This window comes from Chinchilla lanigera, unplaced genomic scaffold (assembly GCF_000276665.1).
Source record: "Chinchilla lanigera isolate Chin_1 unplaced genomic scaffold, ChiLan1.0 scaffold00156, whole genome shotgun sequence".
Taxonomy (NCBI): domain Eukaryota; kingdom Metazoa; phylum Chordata; class Mammalia; order Rodentia; family Chinchillidae; genus Chinchilla; species Chinchilla lanigera.
In genome coordinates this window covers 1356420-1362737 of record NW_004955557.1, presented here as the reverse complement: position 1 = coordinate 1362737, position 6318 = coordinate 1356420, and the positions used below count along the sequence as shown (strand labels likewise).

Sequence of the window (6318 nt, the reverse complement as noted above, 5' to 3'; positions counted from 1 at the left end):
CTTGCCAGGCAGGCGCTTTGCCGCTGAGCTAAATCCCCAGCCCCCATTCAATGAATTGAAGGCTTTAAAACTCTCTCAGGAAAAAAATTTTGGTAGCCACTCCTCAGGCAGAGAACTAATATCTAGAATATACAAAGAACTCAAAAAAATTAAAAACTAATATTAAAGATCCAGTCAAGAAATGGGCAAGAGAAATGGACACTTCACAGAGGAAGAAATACAAATAGTCAACAAATATATGAAAAAACACTCAACATCTCTAACCATTCAAGAAATGCAAATTAAAACAATGGTAAGATTCCATCTTACTCCAGAAAGAATGGCAATCATTAAGAAATCAAACAATAACAAATGCTGGCGAGGCTGTGGTGGAAAAGGAACACTTCTGCACTGTCAGTGAGAATATAAACTAGTACAACCATTAGGGAAATCAGTATAGAATTTTGTCAAAGAACTGAAATTAGAAATTCCATGAGACCCAGCTGTCCCCCTGAAAGATATGTTCCCCAAAGATCTTAAGTCATCATACTACAGTCATACATGCATACCATGTATGCACAGTTTACATTAACAACACTACTATAACAGCACCATTAGTAATTGCTAAATTCTGGAAACAGCCTGTATACCTATTAACGGACAACTAGATAAAGAAAATGAGGTATCTAAGCTGCAATATGTACATGTAACCACCCTCCAAGATGATTGTAAATTGCGTAAATTGCAAACATGGACTAATAAAATTAAATTAAGTTTTTAAAAAAGCAAATGTAGGGCTGGGGATCTAGCTCAGTGGCACAAGTGTCTGCCTGGCAAGTGCAGGGTCCTGAGTTCGATTCCTAGCACAAAAAAAAACAAATAAACGAAAATGTGATATCAGTATATAATGGAATACTACTTGCCTATAAAAAATGACACATTGGGGCTGGGGATTTAGCTCAGTGGCAAAGCGCCTACCTGGCAAGCGCAAGGTCATGAGTTCGGTTCCTGGTACCGGAGAAAAACCAAAACCAAAAAAAAAAAAAAAAAATGACACATTGATAGGAATACAGGTGTACCTGGAAAATATAATGTTGATTGAAATAAACCAGACACATAAGCTTAAATACCATATGGTATTCCTCATTTGAGTGAGGCAAAGTGCAAAGAGAATAATAAAGAATGGATAGAAAGGGATAAAGGGCCAGATCTCTTGCAGTAGGGAAGTGGTCCAAGGGAACAAGGATGAGGGGTAAGTGGGAGGGGAAGGAAATAAGAAGAATAAAGATATGCCATGCACAGGGACTTAATAACCCCACTTAATGTAAATACTATATGCCATAACATGAGCTAAAACAAATAATATCAACAAGGATAAGAAAGGTGATAGGGGAACTGGAGGAAGGGTGGGGGAAGGAGAGGAAAAGGGAAGGCACAGAAAGGGATTTTAAAAAAAGAAATATGCTGTAAAATGCATACATAACCACTCCCCAAGATTACTGTATACTGTATGAATTACAAATATGTACTAATAAAATAAATAGGGGCCAGGGATATAGCTCAGTAGCACAGTGCCAGCCTGGCAAATGTGAGGTTGTGAGTTCAATTCCCAGTACTAAAAAAAAAAAAAAAAAAATCACACAAAACAGCCAGGATACAGCTCAGTGGCACAGCACCTCGCTTGGCAAGCACAAGGTCCTGAGTTCGATTCCCAGTGCCAAAATAACTAAATTAATAAAATATTTTTAGAGCTTTCCAAAAAAGAACTCTGTGAAGACTATGTTTTTATGACCAAAATGAGTATTTTTTAATTGTCTCCCTACTGTGAAAAGCTAAAAGAGTAAATAAGATCCAAAATGTACAGTAGATATTGTAAAATGGGAACAAACTGTTCAAAAGGAAAGAGAAACTGAGATGGGGGAAAGGACAAAAGGAGGAAGGGAAAAACAAAACAAAACATATATATATATATATATATATATAAAACAACAAAACAGGCTAGTAGGAGAGTAATAATTAATACAATGCATATTGCTATATTCATAGTAGTTGTTCAGAGTACAAGATATAGGTATGAAATATTGTCCAAAAATATCAGCACAAACCTTACTTTTCAATGAACTAAGAGAAACTAGCTATATAACTATCTTTACTATCTTGTGTGTGTATATATATATTTTTTCCTTTTCCCTTCCTTTCTTTCCCCTTTCTCCCACCACAGTTTTTCTTTTCTTTTGAACAGTTTCTTCCCTATTCACAATGTCTATTGTACACTTTGGACCTTATTTACTCACTCAGTTTCTCACACTATGCAAAGTTTCAGATGGACTTGGGCCGGACATATAGCTCAGGGGCACAAGTGCCTGCCTGGCAAATACAAAGTCCTGAGTTCGATTCCTGGTGTTAAAAAAAAAAGAAACAGATAGAATTTACATGCATGATATTTGAAGATATGACAGCAATCTGATGGCTAACTCATCCAAATTCATTTATAGTTGTAATAAAAATTAATATCAAGTTATTGTGGGTATAAATCAGAACTAAAAAGTAATGTTTGGAATTAATGTTGAAATGGGAAAGCCTGGCATGTTGGCGCACACCTGTAATCCCAGCACTCAGGAGGCTGAGGCAGGAGGACTGTTGCAAGTTCGAGACCAGCCTGGGCTACAAAGTGAGCTCAAGGCCAACCTGAACTGCATAACGAGACCTTGTCTCAAAAAGACCAAAAAAAAAAAAAAAAAGAAATGGGAGAATGCATTTATTGATCAAAATTAAACTCATTCTATGCAAATAACAGTAATAATGTTTTGTTTTTCCTTTTTTTGGCAGTACCAGGGATTGAACTCAGTACCTTCCCATTAAATTACATCCCCCGCCCCTTCTTTTTATTATTTTGAGACAGAACCACTAAGTTGCCCAGGCAGGACTCAAATTTGCAATTCTCTTTTTTTTATTTTTTTGTTTTTTGTTTTTTTCAGACAAGGTCTTGCTGTGTAGTTCAGGCTGGCCTTGAGTTTACTGTGTAGCCCAGGCTGGCCTTGAGTTCGAAGCAAACCTCCTGCCTCAGCCTCCCAAAAGCTGGGATTACAGGCATGCACTACCACACCAGGCATAATACTCTATTTCCCAGAAAATAAGACCTAACTGGAAAACAAACCCTAGTATGATTTTTCAGGATCTAATAATAAAAAAAAAGCCCCAGCTAGGATCATCAGCCAGATGGACACATTTAGTATATCCACTGCAACACAGGACAGGCATATTGAATTATAAAATAATGTTAACATATAATTAAATACAAATAAATATTAACATTAATACTTAAATGATAATCTAAGATATAATTAAGTACTTGTAAATACCCAAGCAACACCTTTGTGAGACAGGTATATGCCTATGTAAACAGATGAACTCAGACTTACTGCCAAATGGTCATTCGGAGTACAGACACAATGCATGAATAACATCTACACTTGATAATGAGTGGATATCATTGTGTCCAAATATGAATCTTCATAATTCAATAAGTCGTGTGTTGTAACAGATGTACTGAATGCACTCATGTGAAACAAAGAAACATTTTCTGAATTTCAGTGCTTACTATTTTTTGTTGCTTTTGTGTGGACCGTCATTTTTTTTTTTTTTGGTACTGGGTATTGAACTCAGGGCCTAAGGCTTGCCAGGCAGGCCCTGTGCCGCTGAGCTATATCCCCAGCCCAGGACCACCACAAGCTGGACTCAAACTTGCAGCAAAACTCCTGCCTCAGCCTCCTGAGTGCTGGGATTACAGGAATGCACCACCATGCCCAGCCTATAAATCTTCAATTAACACTTGATTTAATGGAAACTCTGCAAGAGGTCATGACTTGGGTGAAGAAGTCAAGCGATGAAATTACTGACAGCTGTGTTGCCAATGCACTATGAGCAGGATACATGGAGAAGAAGTGCTCATTTAAGGAGAGCTCTATTGCTGGCCATGAGAGATTGGGGCCAATGGTTCTACAGGAAATGGAGTCAAAAGAAATTCAGGCTAAGGTCACATGTAGTGTCTCACACCAGTAATCCCAGCACTCAGGAGGCTGAAGCAGGAGGATCACTGGTTCGAGGCAAGCCTGGGCTACACAGTGAGTTCAAGACCAGCCTGCACTAAATGTGAGACCTTATCTCAATCAATCAACCGATCAATCAATAAACAGGTCTGGAGATGGTAGCTCAGTGGTAAAGTACTTGCCTAGCATGTGCCAGGCCTTACATTCAATCTCCAGTAACCTCCCAACAAATGATTCCAAATAAAAGGCACAACGATCGGATCAAAATGAAACAATTATGTGAGGCTAAGCAGAGCAAGAAGGACAGAAAATCTGTGGGTTCAATCTCTCTCCCTCCCTCTGTCTCTCTCGAGCTCTCTCTCTCTGCCCACCCTCAAGGTCTTGTCATGTTAAGCAGGCCAGCCTCAAACTCTTGGCCTCAGGACATCCTCCGACCTCAACCCCTTAGCCCCTAGCACTACAGACACCACTGTGCCTGGCTACCTTTGCCTCTTTTAGAGTGTAGCTTACATCAGAATTAAACCTCATACATTAACATTGTACTTGTCATTTCCATTATTTTTTCTGTACAGTACATAGGCTTTTTAATGGCTGAAATACATAGGTGTAAGATAACCAGTTTTGTAAATTTTTCTGTAGTGCTGGAGATCAAACCCAGAGCCACACTCATGCTAAGTAAGTGCTCTACCAGTGAGCTAGCTACCCAGCCCTGTACTGTACTATTTTTTCTTTTAACCAGTAACATCTTGGAAGATGTTGACATATTATTGGATGTTGTCCATCTTTCCAGCTCCCCAAGCCTTTGTTCACATTATTTCGACCTGGACTGTCTTCTTCCTTCATTCCTGCAAAGCTAAATTCCATCCATTTTTGAAGACCCAGGTCAAATGCTCCCTTCTCTGCATTCCCGTAACATTTCCTATTTCTAATATTTACTGAGATAAACAATGACTGGGTCATATCTGTCTTTCCTACTACATTATCAGAGTCAAAAAAAAAGCAACTGTTCCATGTCATTACTATAAATACAAAGTTTAAAATTAAAAAAAAAAAAATGCCAGGTGTGGTGGCACACAGTTCAAAGCCTATAATTAAAAAACAGTGAGACCCTGCATTAAAAAATAATAATAATTAATAAATAAAAATTAAAGAGCTGGGTGTAGTGGCACATGCCTGTAATCTCAGCACTCAGGAGGCTGAGCCAGAAGGATTGTTGTGAGTTCAAGACCAGCCTGGGCTACAAAGTGAGCTCAAGGCCAGCCTGACCTGCATGGCGAGACTGTCTCAAAAAGACAAAAATAAATAAGTAAATAAAAAATTAAATCTCAGTTCAAAATAACCTTTAAACCAGGTGTGGTGGCATATGTCTATAACCCCAGCACTCAGGAGGCTGAAGCAGGAGAGAACATTGAGTTTGAGGCCAGCCTGGACTACATAGTGAGACCCTGTCTCCAAAAACTGAATAAATAAACAAACAAACAACTTTTCAAAGCCAGGCGTGGTAGTGCACACCTGTAATCCCACAACTTGGGGAGATTGAGACAAGATGATCCCCAAGAATTTGAGGCCACCCTGGGCTACACAGCAAGACCCTGTCTCAAAAAACAAACAAAAATTTCAAAAAAGGATGAGACAGGTTGAAGGAAGAGTAAGGGGAATGAGAAGGGGAAAAAAAGAGTCAAGTTCTATCATGTACAGACACAAATTCCCTAGGATGAATGGGATCATTATGTATACCTAAAATGCACCAACAGTGCCGGGGATATAGCTCAGGGGTACAAGTGCCTGCCTGGCAAGCGCAAGGTCCTGAGTTTGATTCCCGATACCAAAAAAAAAAAGTACCAATAAATTTAATTAATAAAAAAAAGGGATGAAATAAACAACCTGATAATTCAATTAGTGAAACTGCAAGACTCATTGTCTTCATAGCTGAATTTGACTGACTTAATTGTTCTTTGGAAGCCAGGAACTCTGTACTATAAGTCTTGTGCGTCCTCCTCCCCACTTCCTATACCTCAGTATCACCTAATTGGATACTCTGACACACTGTCTCAATACAAAGCCATATTACTGTAGATGAAGAGGGGATTATGAAAATAAAGTTTAGATACTGGAAAAATATTGTTTTTGTAAACATTAAAGAGTGGTGTTGGTGCTTAAGATAACCTCAACCCCTACAATGTGTCAAAAATAAAATGCTGCCTAACATGCTTGGGGGTCCTTGATTTACTCTTGAGCACAAGGGGAGTAGGGAGAGAGGGAGGGAAGGGGGAGAGGACAGGTGAGGGGG

The 6318-nt window shown here is 38.9% G+C and overlaps 1 protein-coding gene across 1 annotated transcript in view; it reads right to left on the bottom strand.

The window, feature by feature from the left end:
• Positions 1-6318, bottom strand: part of Atp7a (ATPase, Cu++ transporting, alpha polypeptide) — a 160255-nt gene that overhangs the window by 152988 nt on the left and 949 nt on the right. The gene's annotated exons all lie outside the window — the stretch shown is intronic.